The following is a 16,807-nucleotide window of genomic DNA, read 5'->3' on the forward strand; positions in this document are numbered from 1 at the left end:
GTGTTTATCAGCCAGGTAGACTCCAAGCAGACTACAAAGTAGTGAAATAAGAACAACTACATGTTTGTGGTGTCTGCAGATAACTGCCTTTGTGTCCAGAAGTAAGTATAATCCGAGCCTTAGAGGTAAATGTCCTAAAACCTCAGCACATAAACAGTGACGCTGAGTGGATTGCAGATTTTTCATGATTTGGTTTAACAAGTTCAGTCTTCTGAGCTATCTTTGTCCATTTCCCCTTCTTATCACTCTTTAGTCCTTCATCCCAGGTGCTCTGACGGCCTTGCCCCTGATGCTGTGCAGCATGTGATCAGTCATGGCTACCTATAGTCCACTAGGACATGCATCCAATCAATAACACGATTCTCCAGGCAGGAGACAACCGTGACTTACAACTCCTGCTCTGTCACACATGCACGCGCACATACACACACAAGCATAGTGGTGCGCACACACACACATGCTGGGCTGACATACAGCCCCACTGCTTTGACAGGGTGGAGATGAGGTGAAGATAGATGGATGGATAGATAGATGTGGGATGGAATGAAAGTAATGGAGAGAGGTGAATGGTGCCGATGTTGTTGTTGCTGGATCGCTGTCAGAGACGATGGAGTCTAGCTCTCTCTGTCGTGTTTTAGACCTTACTCAGAGCTGGACTGTTTATGATAAGTCTCCAGGTATGGATTTTTACATCCTCCATAACTCTGAAGGCTGCAGGATAGGGTGCCTGGCGGGTCTTAGAATTTAACACCCAACAAAATATAGAGCTCAATTACCAGCTTACTGTACAAATCTTCTAGCCACAGAATGCTCCCTCATCTCTTGGGCTGTTTGGGCCCTTTTTTTCAAAGCCGCCATGAAGCAGCTCTTTCCCTTCTCTACAGTGCAAATGCCAACATGGCAGACCATAATAGGCTCTTTTTGAAAGCAGTGTGGCAAAGATGTCATATAACTTTGTAGTGTATCAACAACGGCGTAGCCTGCACTATTATTATTGGAAATGCAGTAATCTGCTTATATGCGGCATGGAATTCAAATATTATTTATGCTTATTACATGGACTCTGTGCAGTTTCGTTTGAAATTGTTGAAACGCTCCAAGCACACAAGTGATAGTGTATCACAGAGCAAACTGCACATTCTGATTCAGCATTATTTCAGCTACAAAGGCGCTGCTGCAAATCCCCTACTGGCAATTCTCAATTCTCTTTTCTTATGTTAGTGTAAACAGTCTGCACATACTACTTGTTGTATCCATATCAGCGTTGTGCTGGTGGGATGCATGCAGTACTCAGGTGTGTTATGCAAATATCTGAACCTGGATTAGACCAATGGGAGAGTTAGGATAGTGTAATCCTCTCGTGTACACCTCATTATCATATTTACACCACAGCTGTAAAGGTCTTGTCCTATGTAATAATCCTTCCGAGTCATAAAGAGAGACAGAGAGAAAGGCATTCTTGTTGCATCTCTCTCGGCTTTCTCCTATGAATGTGCTGACTCCATCAGAATGTCTCACAGCTAAAAGAGAAGTCAATTAACCTGGATACGTCTTTGCTCGCTCCCTTGTGTGTAGGTAGTAGGTGAATTTGTGAGTTTTGCATGCATGTTTGGGTTCATCAGAGCCGGTGTGTGTTTCTTTGTGCATGTGTTAGTCCGTACGAATGACAGTCAGGGGTGCACTAATCCTGTCGCCTTAGCTTGTCATCACAGTCAGCTCACACAAACGGGATACACAGTGTTGACACAGGCAGGAGCAAATACACAAAGCCACAAAAAAGTAAGTCCATTTCATCTTAGCCTGGATAATTAATCATTAAAATTTATTTCTACAAAGCGTGTTTGTTTTATGAGCTTCCGCATCACGCTGTTCGGGCCTGCTAGCGTGCTTTGCTTTTACTGTCACATGCTGGCAGAAGAACACAACTTCTCTATGGGATAGATTCATTAGTTGCTCCTCAGACTCAGCTTCGTGTCTCTGTGTCTTAACTGTGACAATATGGAGAGGTAGAGCAGGAGAAAGAGAGTGGGTAATTGAGACAGACAGAGCAAGAGAGAGAGACTACAGTACTTGCCACCAGAGGTAATTAGCAGAGCAGCTGTTTGAGAAGGGGAAGCTATAGCCGTGACACTGCAGGAAGGAGCTGGGGGAATAATTAGCCGGTAACACCCGTCAAGCTTTCACAAAGCGGAGATGTGTTATTCTACTTCTGCTCTCCTGTGAGGAATGCCAGACCTCCACACACAGCCCAACACCTACTGACTTCCAGCTTGAAAATCCTTCTAGTAAGATGGAGTATGTCTATTCCATCTCACCAGATGCACATGTGAAGGCCTTCACAAGTGCACCTGGTGTGTGTGTGTGTGTGTGTGTGTGTGTGTGTGTGTGTGTGTGTGTGTGTGTGTGTGTGTGTGTGTGTGTGATATCTGCTCCATGGGCCATATTTAGACCATGTTAATTGGGTATTGATCATAGTTGGTAGTCAGTAATGATGTATGGTTGTTTCAGGTGAGACTGCTACCAGTAGAGTGCATGTTATGTATGTGTACATAACATATGCTTGTAGGTGTGTGTGTGTGTTTGTCAATAACCTTGCACTGTATTCAATCAAAGCTCCTCAGTGGAAAACGTTCTTCTTCTCCCTCTACGCCACGATCAATGCGCTCCAGCTTAACTAGGCTGCACACCAATATGCAGATTTGAATACAGCAAAGGAAAAACAACTTAAGCAAATGACAATTTGTTCGGTGTTTGTGAAAGAAAAGCTTTAAATCAGTAGGTGAGGCTATAATTAATTATTTTATGTTCAATTTTACCTGGTTTCAGATTCAGTTTTTGCTTTAGTGCAGCGAATTGTTGCTTTCACACGTTCAGAAGCACATATTGAACAGAAGTGGGAGTAGTAACTGAAATTAGGCATATTTATTAGTAATTAGAAGCTGAATGTTATTTCAGAGATGAAAAAATATTTTTGAATTATTGATCATTGTATCACTTGATTACAGTCCATGTTATGATAAAAACAATTTTAAATAGGCTCTGTATTAAAATTTTATAGTTGTGTTATAGAATTTTATATTGGCTGGTTTTGTCATTGTCACAGCCGTTGTCCAATATGGCATAGTCACATACAGAACTGCTAGCACATTAGGATTATATTCTCCTCCATCAGGGAACTGAAATTAAATTTAAACATGTATATCCTGACATTTTTACTGTGTAATAACAAATTACATTGAGGCGGTCTGTGTGCAGGTAGATTGATGTTCCCCTCCAGTCACTCAGTGTGCAGTGCAGGGAGTCATCCAGGAAGACCTAACTGTACAGCAACAAATAAAGTTACCGCTACCATTGTCATTTGTCTCCATATATCCACCACTGTAGCAGTAACCTAGTTATGGCACACCTTGCCACAGTAATGTCATGTCCCCAGTGTCATGCCGTCTGCCTTAGAGAGGTTCACCGTCTATTCTATATTCTTTTTCCTGGAGCTACTAAAATAATCAAGATTAAAAACTTAAATGGTTAATGACATGGATTTCTGTTTACTACTTGATAGTGCAGATTAAAAAAAAGAAATGTAAGAAATGGGTATATTACATGACAAAGTATAGTTATTTAAAAACCTTTGTCTTTATCTTCTTGTGACTAATCTAAATAGAAAGAAAATTAGTCTTTTTTTATGTGACTGACTCTGTTCATTTAATAACGCTGCAGTGGAGTGAACTTGCATCCCAAATTACACGACCTTGTCAGGTAGTTGCAAGATTATTCAGCAGGCCTGCTTGCAGACTTTGGCCAGAGCTGTTTCACTGCTTTCTTTCTATTGTAAACCTCAGATCTTGCCTGTGTGTGCGACTGGAATTTTCTTTTCTAGGGAGTAGAGATCCAGGCTTCGCCACATCCAGTTGAAACTCCTCCTCCATCAAATTGCTCGTCGGTATTGTGGATAAGTGGCTCTCCATTTCAGCATCCACTGTAGTCATGAATAGACTCCATGGTGTGTTGACTCTGCAAGAAGGCCTGTCAAGTTTGTGTCCACTGTGCTGAAGCATTTATCAGCTGCTTTCTCCCCACACTCCCTCGGAATGGGTGAGGATGTGTGTGTTTGTGTATTTCCGTGGCCTAAGCGCTCTCTACCTAGAGATTACCCTTCATTTTGCAGGGAGCCACTTGAGCTGCTGACACAGCAACTTCCTGCAGAGAAACTCTGCATATGTATTGCCTGTGCATGTTTGTATTTGTGTGTCTTTCTCCGTGTCTCTCTCCTATTCCCGCCACAGTAAAAGGTAAGCTATGGAATGTTGTACCTCAGCTTGCCTTTGATACTGTCACACCCTTTCATTTCTTTCATTAGTCTTCACACTCACGAGAGATTGGTATTTATTTTGCATTTTACCTTGTAAGCTTTAGGTCTGTTAAGGTTGTTCACAAGTCCTTCAAAACCCCGCTATCCCCCGTGTGTGTGTAAGTCAAAGTGCCTGTGTATGATTTTGTATGGGTGATGCTAGGGGGCGGCTTTTATTCCCAGCACTCCTGAGACAGCAGTCAGATGGGTCATAAATATACAGGAGCATCTGTTTGAGGTTCACACACACACATCCGCTGTCCTACTAACCGGAAGGGCGTTGGCTTTTTTTCCTCCCCCGACAATGCTGACACCTCCCAGTGGGAGCCTACATCGCAATTGGCAACTGGGACAGTTGGATTTACATATTCATGAATACTAATGAATGTGCTGGAATGGAAATTGAATGCTAAAACTTTCTCTTCTCAGGCCATATGGTGGACAGTGCTCAGGGAGGGACTTTAGTTCACTTTGAATTTGTTTATGCATGTTGTCATAGGAAGGATGAAGGGAACAGCTGAGTAGGAGGGCATTTAAGAGTGTTTGAGTCAGCCGGTAGTTTAAGGCAGAAACTATGGGAGGTTGATGATGGGGTCACAGCATGGAACTTCAGACTTTTTTTGTTTTGTTACTTGATGTTGCTCATAGAAGTTGTGAAAACTGTTGAACAGGGTCTGTAATTGTAATCTATTCAGACTACTTCAGTGCAGTTGAGCTTAAAGATCAGATTGTTCTGTTCTGTTTTCTTCTCTTTGTTGTTTTTAAAAGTTCATCACCTTTTGGAGATGTTGAAGTTAATGAAACAGTAGAGCTAGGCAAGAGTAAAACTGTCTCCATCTTACTGACTCTTACTCCTTATTCTTGTTATATTAATGGATGCAACATTCACCCAACATCCCCTGGTGCTCATTCCAATCTGCCAGTAGTCCAACTGCTGACAGTTTTCTTGTGGTGTGTTTATGTAGCACCGTAATATGTGGTAATAAGATAAGAGATAAGATAACCTTTATTAGCCCCACACGTGGGAAATTTGTTTTGTCACAGCAGGAAGTGGACAGTGCAAAAGGTATATAGCAAAAATTAGAATATAATAAGAATAAATACAGTACACAACTGTACAGAATAGAATAAAGTAAAATACTACATGTTACAACACCATGTTAACACAAAGCTAGTCTCAAAACCCCCCCAGAGTGATGTTAAAACTGAGGGTATCCCTCAGCCAAACAACCAGAGCCTGAGCTTCAGCATGTAAGAAGCTTTTCAACATGTTGAGTTAACAGTAAGATAAATATTCTGTGTGTGTCCTCATTAGGATAGGGATTTGTGTAGGTGTGTGGTGGGACTCTGTCTTGCACTGTCACACAATTATCAGTTAACAATATACTTATTATAAGGTAACAAATTACTTTCTCCTGGGAGTAATTCAGTAACTAATGCATTTCTTAAAAACGTCACAAGTAATATGTGATAATTGCTTTTTAAATTTTTGAGTAATGATGTGAGTGAAATAAATAGTAATGCACATTTAGCTCTGCATGGGCTATAAGATAGCTTGCTTGCTCAAATTTATTGGATGCGGGAATGGAGACTTCATTGTGCAGCACTTAATACAGTGCCTGGTATCCATGACACAACACTGATTAGTCATACATTATGAAAATCTCTGTCATTATTCAACACAACCAAAAAGGAGGCAGGACCTCCTCCACAATGACTGATCTGATTAAACTGAATGCATTTGCCCGATTGCCGAACTGTCCTGACAGTCAGTGAGAAGCAAAGTCTGTGAGGCTGCTTACTGATTCAAGTAGCGGGAAAGACATCAGACCTGAATTCTGTCTTTCTACCACTGCTTTCAGTTTTTAGATCCTCTTATTTTAGCCTAGTATTGTTAACACAGTTTTGTGTGTTAACAATACTTCTGTCTCCATGTCTCCATCTTACTGACTCCTGTTTCTTCTCATTTTCTTCTTATTCTCCTCACCCTTCATTCCCCTCAAAATCCACTCGTACTCATGCCCACCTGACAAGACGAGCTCATAAGTGGCCCACGGCTGACTGCCGCTTTTAAGAATGTCATTTATTTTAGATCACACATGGAACAATTGCAAAGTGTTGTCACCTCCACTAAAATTCTAATTGCCACCTTTCCGCAAAGAACAGAAAAGATGAAAGTACTCCTGCAAGCTTTCAGTTCCTCAGTGTGCGACACGGGTTAACACACGCACACACACACAGACACACATGCAGTGAAGTACACAAGAGAGAGAGGATTCCCTTGAGATTTTTGCTTCTCAAACAAGAGACATTTGCAAGTGTTTCCTCTCATCAGACCTCCCTCTTTCCCAGCTCTACACCATCACAGAGGGAGGAATACAGGTTAAGTTGTGTGAAATCACCGTGACAGTACATGCAAATTTGTCACAGCCCACCTACAATGGAACCTGTCAATCTAAATGATTGTCTCTCTCCTTCTGTACAGGCTTACCTGTGTGCCTAATCAAGATGAACCTTTTTTTTTTGGTGCCATTGGGATATTAAAGTAGTTCTGCTTGAGGCTCCTGTCTATAACTCATCCAGCCAGTCGCTGTCCCTGGGCCTTTACGCTTTTTTTTATTTTGTTAGCTGTGCACCCACATCTGCATGTATAAGTTGTAATTTGCATCTTTATGCAAGCCCTCTTTTCTGAACAACAATATACACATCCCTAAGAGCAGGCACCACTCAAAAACAAATTATATGCTTCCTCTTCGTGTGTGTGTGTTTTTATGTTTACACACATATTAGGTCTTACTTGAGAAGAATTCCTGATTTTTGACAGAAATAACACACTGAAATCTTACATCTTATGCTTTATATCCCGGCTATAGTTGTTGCATCAGATGTATACGGTTTTCTTTTGCATTCTTCTTTAGATAGATACAGTAATCTTTTTGTGTTCCACCATATTTCTTTAGTAACAATATCTTCTAGTCTCAGGAATCTACACTATGTGCATTATATGTTCCCTCATTTATTTCTAAAAATGTGGGATTGATAAAATTCTGTACACTTTGGGGCTGGCCTGGAGGTTTGCTTCTGCTTGTGAACAGAAAGTGAACAGCAGTCACTTATCCACCGCAATCAGATGTCGGAAAGAAGTTGGATAAAGGAAATCTGTGAAAGACCTGTGTAGAACAGTAGCTGCCAGGATTAGTGCTGATTCCCACAGACAGGAAGTCTAAGATAGAGTGGAAGAAGTCTGGACTGAAGCCGAGGGTGGTGTTACACCCATTATTACACGGTACCCCCCGCAGTGCGATGACAGTCACAGCGAATCACTGTACACAGGAGCACAAAGATTATATGGTATACACACCTGCTTACATAAGACACAAAAAGAGGGACAAACAAGCAGAAAGCTACCTGTTGTTTGCATAAGCACTTGGAACTCTTCTCAAAATTCTGTTTAGGGTCTTAACTGTATGGTTGTCAAGACCAAGCTGTACTCCTCTCTCTTAGTCGCTTGCTGTGAAGGATTAACTCCCTAGCTTCTTTTATTTGCATGTTTGGGGATTGTTGTCATATTCCCAATTTACATGCTGATACCAAGTCATTATGATGTTTAACTGAGTTGAATAATGTAGATTATGCATCCTGTTACTCCGCTACTTGCCGCAGTGGTTGCACATGCACGTACACATGAATTTGGGCATTCGCATGCATACAGACACGCTCACTGGGATCTTAAATGAATATGTATGTCCTGCAGAGGGACAAAGAAGAAAGATGAATAGTTGCGTTCTTGTACACACAGTTTCGCTATGTCTTCCAGGCAAAGTAGAATGAAGTAGCGAGGGGAAGTAAGAGAAAAAGATTGCAGAAAAGAGGTGAGGGGGTCATCTATTCTCTATGGCATCGCTCTTCACATATTTCATCTTTCTTTCATGTTCTTTTACTTCCTCGCTTACTCCCAGTGGGATGTGCTAGTTTCTTTTCTTTCTCTTTCTTCCCTCTCATGTATCTCAGCAGGGATAACAAGTTAATGTGATGAAACCAAATGTAGTCGAGTGATGGCAGCAGAGGGAAAGATGTCAAGATTTCTAAAAGAGAGTGATGAATGGCTCACAATCTTTCCAACAAACTTGATGTGGTATTATTCCCTTTTAAAGCCACTTGGTAATTAGAGAAGAACCCCATTTCTGCTTTCTCTCTACCTCTTACTCTATTCCAATCCTTTAATCACTGTGTAAATGAAGTGATAAAAAGAGAGAGCAAGTGGATGTCTGGATTGAGATGGGGTTTTTCGGCCGCTGTGCTCTGTTACCAAGCAACAAGCAGAAAAGCCCTGAGTCACTAGGTTCCATGGTGAAAGCAGCTGACCTCGCCAAAGTCGAGGTCAAAGGTCACCTCAGGCCATCTTCCAAGAAAATATTGACTCAGACAAATAAAGCAGCTGGAGTTTGTGTGCATTTATGAAGGAATAGAAGGAAATGTGTGTGGTTGTGTGCATGCTTTGTACGCGTAGTGTTTGAGATATATGTCAGTGGGGACTGATTTGTTGTTGGGTGTTCATGCACATGTGTGTCCAAGTTTGTGTGTGCATAAAGTCGAAGTGACCGGGTTAACGGCATTAGCATGTGAAGCTGAATTATTCATAGTGTGACAACCCATGAGGCATCTATCCTCAGCTTTACAAATGACTAACTTTGTCTCTGTATCGGGACACAGACTTCACGCTTCAGTGTATGGATGTTGAGGGTAGAGATTTCATGTTTATTTTAGGGTTTTTACATGTGTCTAAACTTCTCAAGTGTGAATTATGCAAGTGGTTGGCATAGTGGCATAGTGTTACTGTTGGAATGTCACTTTCTGCAATATAGGAGATAAAATAATGAAAAAAAAACCACATTTATTTGATCAAAAATCTTTAGACATTATGTAAATTTTAATGGGTTTTGGTAAAGCTAAGGTTACAAAGCCCTGTATTAGAAAGCTGCAGTGGGATTGGGATGTAGCAAGCCATTCAAGACTCGGTACATATGATGTGCAGAATAAATTAACTTCGTGTTTAGCATGATTATTGCAGGATGGAATGGAGGAACCCTGCAGGAAGGTGCAGAATTGAAACAAGATTAGGAAGGTCACAATTCAGACAATACTTTATTGTATTATTACTGGTCTAAGCTCCAGATTACATCTACACGAGCGGCTCGGCCATGCAAATCTGCGCCATAAAGCTCCTGGTATACAATTTATGTGCTGATGTTAATGCCAAAGGAGGTATACAACTCTGCAGGTACTAAGTCAGCACAGTGTTGGCAATGTTTATGCACTGTGCGTCTCTGCACTCGGTGATATACTCTTAACTACATTTCATCTGCCACTTTGTAGCTGAGTTTCTTTAATTTCTAAACACTTTCAGTAACACTGATTACAGTTGTTGTGGAATTTCCCAGGCTGACTTGCTACCATGGTGGCATGCTATTATAACACCATGCTTATATGCTGTTTATAAAGGCACACTACATGGGTAAGTGCTTAATTTTATACACCTGTGGCGATAGGACTGAAAACATCTGAATTTAAAGATTACCCTTATGGACAAGAGTGCTGGCGTGTCTATATAGTATAAGTAAAAAAGTATGCAATATAATGTTTAGCAACTGTTCCATCCATTAATTGAGCATGTTAGTATGATAAAATTTGGTACTCAACACTAAACAGAAAGTACAACTGAGACAAAGGTCATTAGTTCAAATGTTCACTTTAAATGTGTTATTGTAATTCATCCTGAAAAAACATAAATGGACTGTGAACTCAGTGTGGCGTTGTATGCTAATGTATATTTTTCAGCTGCTAATAGTATGGTGAGCAGCATTTACTTAAAATTTCATAGATTATATTTATATGTAGATATATTGTATAGGGTTAATACATTTTGTTACATGTATAAAATATTTGAAGCTGCTAATGCAAAACATCCCTGTTGTAACATAGCTATAATACAGGAAATATCAAGTCTCTTTTAGTGTTTAGTACTACACCTTAAAGAGTTACATATAGAGCTGAAATCTTAAGCTACTTGTGAAAAAAGTTAACAAGTTAACTAATGACAACTTAATGGTTCTCTTTTAGCTGAAAAATTAGAATTTTTTAAATAATCATATTTAACCTTTGCAAACTGGTCAGCCAGTAATTTCTCATCTTGAAGTTGATTTATGTGACTGTGCACCACGCACAGTTGGTTGAGATTGGCGTGTTTCTTTCCGCGACTGCTTTTATCAAAAGTTTTTGGAGAGAAGTGAACATTGCCTACGGTGAGACCTGAACACGCATTTGATTGTCCTGTGATCAGAGCTATTAATCAGCGCATAAGCAGACAGGCAGTGGGTGTATGGTGACTCAGCTCCTTCCTAGTCTCACTGAGTGTCTATGTTCTTTTATTTCTGTGTGGGCTGGCCAGCAGCCCCCTGCGGCCCTAAACATTGATGGGGAAACCTTCAGTGAGCCTTGATGATGACTCACGGCACTGATTCCAGTCATGAATCTACTTGGATTCTTGCTGTATACACACACATACAGTGCTGTGAAAATAATTGCCCCCTTCCTGATTTCGTTTTTCTTTTTGCACATTTGCCCCACTTGTAATAGTAATTACCCCTAAAACCAATAACTGGTTGTGCCACCCTTTGCAGTGAGATAGAGATAACAGGGTTTAAGTCCAGGCTTTGACTAGGCCTCTACTGGTGTGTTTTAGGTCAATTTATTGGTCATTTTCCTGGTGCATAACTAAAGTGAATGAGTTTCAGGACATGAGCTGATGGCCGGGCATCCTCTTACAGGATTTTCTGGTAGAGAGCTGAATTCATGGTTCCATCAGTTGCTGGAAGTTGTCCAGGTCCCGGAGCAGGAACAGACTTCCAATCCATCACACTACTGCCACCTGTTATTTTACTGTTCATTTGATGCTTTTTTTTATGTAACAGGAAACAAAGATGAGCCTTTATATTCTTTTTGGTCAGCAGCAGTTTTCACCTTAGAAATCTCCCATTGATGCCATTTTAGCCTAGTCTCTTTCTTATTGTTGAATCATGTACTGTGACCTTAATCGAGGTGGGGGGCCTGCAGTTCTGTTCTTTTGTGACTTCCTGGATAAGTTGTCAGTTGTAATGTCGGTATGACTGCCACACATTGGAAGGTTAAGCACTATTTAGTGCTTAACAGTTTGCTGAAGGCCCAAAGCCTTAGAAATGGCTTTGTAACCCTTTCCAGACTGTTAGATGTCAATAACTTTGTTTGTCAGCTGTTTCTTTAGATTGTGGCATAATGTGCTGCTTTTTGAGATTATATGTCTGTGAAGGTTCTCAGTCATCCAGGTCATCTTAGTCAAAGGAGCTTGCAAAGAAAAGCGTCTGGACTTCTTTAAGTTACTTGAAGACGTTTCACCTCTCATCCGAGAGGCTTCTTCAGTTCTAAGGTCAAATGGTGGAGAGTCCCAGATATAACCCTAGTGGGAGTATCCCCCCACAGAGGGACAAAAGGACCCCCTGATGATCCTCTAATCGCCTGAGCCAAGGTGTGGAACTGGGTGTGGGTCCCAATCAGCCAGAGTTTCGGGTGATTTCATTGTGAAACCTGGCCTCACCTTATCATGCGAATTCCTGAGGTCAGATGGCCCAGGGTGTGAGTGGGCCTTAAGGCGTCTGGGAAGGGATCTCAAAACTGGATTATAGATGGCAGAGAGTTGGTGTCGTAAACCACCGCCTCTGTTCAAAGATGGTCGCTCACAGTGGACATAGATGGCTTCTTTCACTCCTCTTTCAAACCATCTGTCCTCTCTGTCCAAAATGTGAACATTGGCATCCTCGAAAGAGTGTCCTTTATCCTTAAGATGCAGATGGACAGCTGAATCTTGTCCTGTGGAGGTCGCTCTTCTGTGTTGTGCCATGCGCTTGTGAAGTGGCTGTTTGGTCTCTCCAATGTAGAGGTCTGGGCATTCCTCGCTGCACTGTACAGCATACACCACATTGTTAAGTCTGTGTTTTGGCGTTTTGTCTTTCGGGTGAACCAGTTTTTGTCTGAGTGTGTTGCTGGGTCTGAAGTACACCGGGATGTCATGCTTGGAGAAAACCCTCCTGAGTTTCTCTGATACACCGGCTACATAGGGGATGACAATGTTGTTGCGCCTGTCCTTCTTATCCTCCCTCGCTGGTGTCTGATCTTCTTTTCTGTGCCTCTTTGCTGACTTTAAAAACGCCCATTTAGGATAGCCGCACGTTTTGAGTGCTTCCTTTACATGTGTGTGTTCCTTCTTTTTCCCTTCAGGCTTAGAGGGAACATGTTCTGCCCGGTGGTGTAGGGTCCTAATTACTCCAAGTTTGTGTTCCAGAGGGTGATGGGAGTCAAACAGGAGGTACTGGTCCGTGTGTGTGGGCTTCCGGTAAACTTCGATGTTGAGGTTGCCATTCTCTTCAATGTGCACAGCGCAGTCCAGGAAAGGCAAACAGTCATCCTTCGTGTCTTCCCTGGTGAACTTGATGTTTTTATCCACAGCGTTGATGTGCGCAGTGAAGGATTCCACTTCTTGTGTCTTGATTTTGACCCAGGTGTCGTCTACATATCTGTACCAGTGGCTGGGTACTCTTCCTTTGAAAGAGCCAAGAGCCTTCCTTTCCACTTCCTCCATGTAAAGGTTGGCTACAATAGGTGACACGGGGGAGCCCATAGCACAGCCATGTTTTTGTCTGTAATAGCCTTCGTTGTATTTGAAATATGTAGTGGTGAGGCAGAGGTCTAACAGTGTGCAAATCTGATTGGGTGTGAAGTTGGTCCTGTCCTCCAAGGAGCTGTCTTCTTGTAGTCGTTTTCTGACAGTCTCCACTGCCTCCGTGGTGGGTATGCAAGTGAAGAGAGAGACTACATCAAAGGACACTATGGTTTCATCTGGATCCAGGGTAAGTTTCTGGACCTTGTCAGTGAAGTCGGTGGAGTTCTTGATGTGGTGTGGGGTGTTCCCCACGAGAGGAGCAAGGATGGTAGCAAGGTGTTTTGCAATGTTATAAGTGGCTGAGTTTATGCTACTGACTATGGGTCTGAGTGGGACAGCTTCCTTGTGGATTTTTGGAAGTCCGTAAATGCAGGGTATGGCATCCCCTGGGTAAAGGCGGTGATAAGTAAGGCGGTCAATGATTTTGTCCTTTTCCAAGTCTTGAAGGCAAGCTATAACTTTCTTTTTGTAGCTGCTTGTGGGGTCTCGCTTTAAGGCTTCGTAGGTATTGTTGTCACTGAGGAGAGTAGTGATCTTTGTATGGTAATCTGTAGTGTTTAGGACCACGGTGCATCTTCCCTTATCCGCTGGTAAAACAGTGATGTTGTGGTCTTTGCTCAGGGAAGCGACGGCCTTCTTTTCCTGTATTGTGAGGTTGGACGGAGGGACTTTGGCACTGGAGAGGGTGGCTGAGACTTTCATCCTGATTTGCTCTGCTTCTGTCTGTGATAATTTATTAATCCAAATGGCAGATTCTGTGGCTGTGATGAGGTCCACTATGGGCAACTGTTGTGGAGAAATGGCAAAATTGAGACCTTTGGCTAATACTCTCTTTTCAGGTTCAGTGAGATTCCTGTCTGAAAAGTTCTTAACCCATTTCTCCTGACTGTCTTCTTCTGGTGTATGCTGTACAGTGCAGCGAGGAATGCCCAGACCTCTACATTGGAGAGACCAAACAGCCACTTCACAAGCGCATGGCACAACACAGAAGAGCGACCTCCACAGGACAAGACTCAGCTGTCCATCTGCATCTTAAGGATAAAGGACACTCTTTCGAGGATGCCAATGTTCACATTTTGGACAGAGAGGACAGATGGTTTGAAAGAGGAGTGAAAGAAGCCATCTATGTCCACTGTGAGCGACCATCTTTGAACAGAGGCGGTGGTTTACGACACCAACTCTCTGCCATCTATAATCCAGTTTTGAGATCCCTTCCCAGACGCCTTAAGGCCCACTCACACCCTGGGCCATCTGACCTCAGGAATTCGCATGATAAGGTGAGGCCAGGTTTCACAATGAAATCACCCGAAACTCTGGCTGATTGGGACCCACACCCAGTTCCACACCTTGGCTCAGGCGATTAGAGGATCATCAGGGGGTCCTTTTGTCCCTCTGTGGGGGGATACTCCCACTAGGGTTATATCTGGGACTCTCCACCATTTGACCTTAGAACTGAAGAAGCCTCTCGGATGAGAGGTGAAACGTCTTCAAGTAACTTAAAGAAGTCCAGACGCTTTTCTTTGCAAGCTCCTTTGACTTTTGAGATTATACAAGTTCTATTTCTTGATTCAGTAGGTCTGGTAGTGATCAGGCCAGGGTGTGGTTGTTGAAATTGAACTAAACATTCCAGAAAACGTGTTATCTTCATCTAATATTGTTTTTAAAAATTGAAGCATGCACGTTTTGTGAAATGTGAAAAAAAGAGAAATCTATAAAAGAGTAAATACAGCACTGCATACCTAGACAAACAGACAGGCATACAAATAATTCACCGCAAGTTGTCTGACAGGTGCTCTTTATGTATGTGTGTCTTTCTCTCTATGCACCATGTTAAATCTACAGAACCCTTATTCATGTGGCCCTGGGGGCTGATATAATGCTTGAATGATGTTCTCACTAATGGCACTGCAAACGTATGCGCTTGCACGCATGCACTTACAGCAGTGCGTATGCCACGCACAAACATGTATTCCAACACAAGTATGCACGCCTTTACTCACATTAACGGCAATACAAATGGCTGCCACTCTTCTTCTGTCAAGCAGTGGGAGGGGAGACTGCGGTGGGGTGAACTGCCAAGACTGTGTATCAGAGGAGAAAACGGAGGGAGAGCGCAAGAAGAGAAGCAGAAATAGATGTGACTGTTATATACTGTCTGTCTCAAAATAGCTGTTGTTTCATTTGTCCAACTGGCATCTGTCTTGTTTAGCCTGTGCTGTTCCAATATGCTCAACTGTTTATGTTTATGTGCAAGGAGGACAGTGAGCAGAGATGATTGGGTCAGACACCAGTCACTTGTTTACATGCAGCTGCCTCTAATCATCATGTCATGGGTGAGACACTGATTGTCGAGGAACAGACTGAGGCTGCTATAGGCAAAGCTTTTCTGTCCTATGACCCCATTGCTAGCTAGATTCCTATGACTCCAGCAATTTTAGGTTTATTGTGCTATCAGAATTTTTTTTATAATGGAGTAAATAGCTAGTAATTTAAACATCACTTTTATGTAATAATAAGTGTAAGGTGCCATCATGCTATATAGCAGTTCATGGAATCATCAGCCTCAGTGAAATTGTATCACCCAGGCCTCATGCTGTACAACCTGCAACCATAGAAATTACCTTGATCTAAATACATTTGCATTCAGGTCAAGGTAAATATTAAAGGTGGGCGTGCGAGTATTGTTCCACACTGGAATATTTCTTATTACTGATAATAATATTATTAATATGCAACCATGTAGGGGGGATTATTCAGATGAAGCTAAGATTATCACTGGCATCATATAATTTTTGAAAATGTTTCATTTTGTGTGTGTGTGGTGTGTGTGTGTGTGTGTGTGTGCAGCAAATTAATGGACATGACTTTTACAGGTTGGACAACAATGTCAGCCTTTTAATCCAATCACAGGGCTGCTAAATCAAATTATATGGAGAACCTAAGGTAAGGGTGTGTCTATACAACAGAGCCGAGCTCTATGCCTGGAAACAGGGTTACAAAGCCAGCCATGTTAGTCATCTAATATGGAAGTTTAAAGAATCCCTATTATGATTCTGGCCATGTCATATAATTTAGACATACAGTACTGTCTAAAAGTATTAAACCACCCTTTATTTCTTTATATTTTGCTTCCAAGGGGCCAGTAATTTAAATAAAGTGCCCTTGAACAACAGCTCTCAGAGCTTTCTGGATGTCTTTTATAGTCTTTCATTGGACATTGGCTACTTTTTCCCTTATTTTTTGTTAAACTAACACTGATCTATGAATCATTCAAGCTTAAAAAGGCACCTAGCTCAAGGAATGAGGCAGTGTTGTGTCTACACATGACAGGCAACTTAGCAAATAACCCTTTTTAACTAATATCTTTAGGCACTCTGTTGCAAAAATGTTCAAAAAATTTAGGTGATTATCATCATTATTCTCTCTCCATCAGCTACAGCTGATGTGTCACGTGCCAGAGGACACCTTATGCACAGTCAGTAGACAGTAAGTCATGCTCACAAATTGAAATACAGTTTTCTTGACGAATCTATTTACACACTGTCATGAAATATTCTGCTTATGGTCCAGGAAGGTCCATTCTGCTTATGGTCCAAGACTTTTAACTGGTACAAATAAGAGGTCACACATTACTCCAGTTTTGGCTTCTCTTCATTGGTTGCCTGTAAATTTTAGGGTTCATTTTAAAATTTTAGTTGTAACTTTTA

At 41.8% G+C, this 16,807-nt stretch overlaps 1 protein-coding gene across 7 annotated transcripts in view; it reads left to right on the forward strand.

Annotated features, from left to right (window-relative positions):
• The window catches only part of dab1a (DAB adaptor protein 1a), a 233,661-nt gene that overhangs the window by 62,767 nt on the left and 154,087 nt on the right, over positions 1–16,807 (forward strand). Inside the window, exon 1 of one of the 7 annotated variants that reach the window (XM_085152582.1) lies at positions 13,907–16,674. The exons of the other annotated variants lie outside the window; for them this stretch is intronic. The gene's annotated coding sequence lies outside the window, so the exon portion shown is untranslated. Of the gene's footprint in view, positions 1–13,906; positions 16,675–16,807 lie in introns of those variants that run through there. 7 annotated transcript variants of the gene reach the window in all.

The sequence above is a fragment of the Neolamprologus multifasciatus genome, chromosome 23, assembly GCF_963576455.1.
Source record: "Neolamprologus multifasciatus chromosome 23, fNeoMul1.2, whole genome shotgun sequence".
Classification (NCBI taxonomy): domain Eukaryota; kingdom Metazoa; phylum Chordata; class Actinopteri; order Cichliformes; family Cichlidae; genus Neolamprologus; species Neolamprologus multifasciatus.